Consider the following 3,504-nt stretch of genomic DNA (forward strand, 5'->3'; position numbering starts at 1 on the left):
CAAAACAATATGTGGATTCCATTTTCTTTTATTTCACCCTGTATTCCAATGATACTGCTGTCTGTGTTATCCACTCAGTCTCCCCACCTCTGAGGAGCAAAAACTCAGAAAAATGTGTTAATCATCACAGCAAAATGAGAATCTCACAACAATCTCAGAGAGAGACGTCATGCTATGGACCAATCAGGCACCACCTAGAGGTTCCATTACAGTGCACCGTGGGAGATCCCCTCTGCCCCTGTACGCAAACTCATTTGTGCATGTGAGACGTGTGTGATTTCAGGCCTGTATGAGTGTGTGATTGAAGTCGTGATGTGTGTGCAAGTCAACGGAAGAGAGGGGATAAGGGGACATTTTCCAGGATGTGTGGGAGATATGTTTTAAGGTCTACATAGTTTTCGCTTTCTATAAATACTATTGCTGGTGTGATCTCTCTAGCCCCTTTATACCTGGTGCTAACAATGTGTCCTGATATTGTCCACATTCTGATTGTCCCTGATAGTGATTGGATTCTTGATTTGCTCCCGAGTGGCGCAAGGCACTGCATCTCAGTGCAAGAGGCGCCACTACAGTCCCTGGTTCGAATCCAGGCTGTATCACATCCGGCCGTAAATGGGGTCCCATAGGGTGGCGCACAATTGGCCCGGCGTCGTCCGGGTTTGGCCGGAGTAGGCCGTCATTCTAAATAAGAATTTGTTCTTACCTGACTTGCCTAGTTAAATAAAATAAACAAAATCGGATCACACAAAAAACATGTTAATGCGAGGTGTAACCAGTGCTATGAATAACTTTGAGAGAGGCCATCTGCAAGATTAAAACCTGGCACCTTCTGGTTTCTTTTATTTGACTCTCACCTGTAATCTCCACCCACTGAGCTTTCATTCAACCAATCAAATCGTCCCCGAATACCTCCGAAGGTGGTCAGGAAGATCTGATCACAATCAGATCTGCTTTAGCCGACATCTGCTTAGCGGTTGTTTTGACATGTTAGAGCTGTCAAATCCACAAGTGGCTCCTGGCATGTCTAAAGCAGACACATTAAGAGAAATCCCATGCAGCCTTTCGAACACTGGAATGTGAGATGTAATCTACACCTCGATTAGGCTGGTAAAAATCATCACTATTTTGTTAAAGCGTCATTTCTATATAGCCTACACTTGCTCATTCTGAATTTCTAACGCATGTGGGGGGTGGCTTCATGACAATGATCAAGAGCTGCTGCTCACCGATTTTTACAGCTCCAACGCTTGAGCTGACAATGTAGGCCTTGTCTTAACTTCTAAAAATGTGGGCAGAATCAGAATGTGGACAATATCAGGATGCATTTTAGCACCAGGTATAAACAGGGCTTCTGGTGGGTGGGTTGTCAAAGACCTCTGCAGCAAGAAATAAGATTCAGTTATCAAATAATTATCCTGTACAGAATTGTACATACACATTCTTTACTCAAATACAATACCCCTGAATTAAATGAGTATTTTGATACAGAAAAAGTCACTCAGAAAATAGGTCTATAAGAGGGCAGGATCAGGGGTGCAAACTAGTGAGGGCCCAAAAAGGTGGCACTTTTTGTTGCACTGAAATATGCAAAACAAATCCCTGCTATGGGGAAATGCAGCTTTTAACAACAAAGAATATGATCTACATGATCAGTCTCTGTGTGTAAAATAAACGTGGTTAATGTAAAGAAAGCAATCCAATGTTATTTGTTGCCTAGACTTTACTGCAAATGACAAGTCTTGAGAAAAAAACGACACTAATATTGCAGTTAGCATTGACAGCCTTTATAATGGAACACTTGTGAACACACACAAATATTGCAAAACAACTTAAAGTAGAAATAGAATAAAACAGGCATTCTATTTTTGCTCTATTATAGTGGCCACTATAGACATTGATCAAGTGCACAAGGCTACATGTGTGCAAAAATAACGTTCAGAGTAAAACAAAATATATATATATTCCCCCCCACACGTGTTACTGTCAAATATAAACATTGAGTTGTTATTTTACCTGAAATGCAGAAGGTCCTCTACTCTGACAATTAATCCACATATAAAACGTTAACCAAATCGTTTCTAGTCATCTCTCTTCCTTACAGGCTTTTTCTTCTATTGACTTTATATTGCGATTGGCAAATTTCATAAATTAGGTGCATTACCGCCACCGACCTCGTTCGTCTTTCAGTCACTCACGTGGGTTCATCCAATGAGGAGATGGCACGTGGGTACCTGCTTCTATAAACCAATGAGGAGATGGGAGAGGCAGGACTTGCAGTGCGATCTGCGTCTAAAATAGCCCTTGGCAACGCAGACGCTCGTTGGCGCGTGCGAGCAGTAATTGAATAACAGATTTCTACATTTATTTTGCGACGTGAGCGTTGTGGTCAGCCTGTAACGTTTCCGTTCTTGGGGCGCGCTGCTGTAACTGACAAGCTGCCTTTCCAGTGCGCACGCTGATGCTGTAACTAGTAAATTGGCTGTCTCTTCTTTCTTAACAGGCTGACCACACCACTCGCGTCGCGTGCACGAGCGTTGCAAAATAAATGTAGAAATCTGTTATTCAATTATTGCACCCACACTGCTCGCACGCATCAACGTTGCCAAGGGATAAAATAGTCCTTTCTATTTCTGACGCAGATCGCGCTGCAAGTCCTGCCTCTCCCATCTCCTCATTGGTTATACCCTCGAACTGTCTTGCTGGTCGTCATAGTAATACTATGAAAGTTTACATGCCAATCACCATATAAATTCAAAGATGAAAAAGCCTGGAAGGAGGAGAGATGACTAGAAACTATTTGGTTACTGTTTTATGTGTGGTTAATTGTCGGAGTAGAGGACCTTGTGTATTTCAGGTAAAATAACAACCTAATGTTTATACCCCAGGACAAATTAGCTAGCAACAGCAAGCTAGCTAAATAGGACAAATTAGCTAGCAACAGCAAACTAGCTAAATAGGACAAATTAGCTAGCAACAGCAAGCTAGCTAAATAGGACAAATTAGCTAGCAACAGCAAACTAGCTAAATAGGACAAATTAGCTAGCAACAGCAAACTAGCTAAATAGGACAAATTAGCTAGCAACAGCAAACTAGCTAAATAGGACAAATTAGCTAGCAACAGCAAACTAGCTAAATAGGACAAATTAGCTAGCAACAGCAAACTAGCTAAATAGGACAAATTAGCTAGCAACAGCAAACTAGCTAAATAGGACAAATTAGCTAGCAACAGCAAGCTAGCTAAATAGGACAAATTAGCTAGCAACAGCAAACTAGCTAAATAGGACAAATTAGCTAGCAACAGCAAGCTAGCTAAATAGGACAAATTAGCTAGCAACAGCAAACTAGCTAAATAGGACAAATTAGCTAGCAACAGCAAACTAGCTAAATAGGACAAATTAGCTAGCAACAGCAAACTAGCTAAATAGGACAAATTAGCTAGCAACAGCAAACTAGCTAAATAGGACAAATTAGCTAGCAACAGCAAGCTAGCTAAATAGGACAAAT

Source organism: Salmo salar, chromosome ssa14 (genome assembly GCF_905237065.1).
Source record: "Salmo salar chromosome ssa14, Ssal_v3.1, whole genome shotgun sequence".
In the NCBI taxonomy this organism is placed as follows: Eukaryota; Metazoa; Chordata; class Actinopteri; order Salmoniformes; family Salmonidae; genus Salmo; species Salmo salar.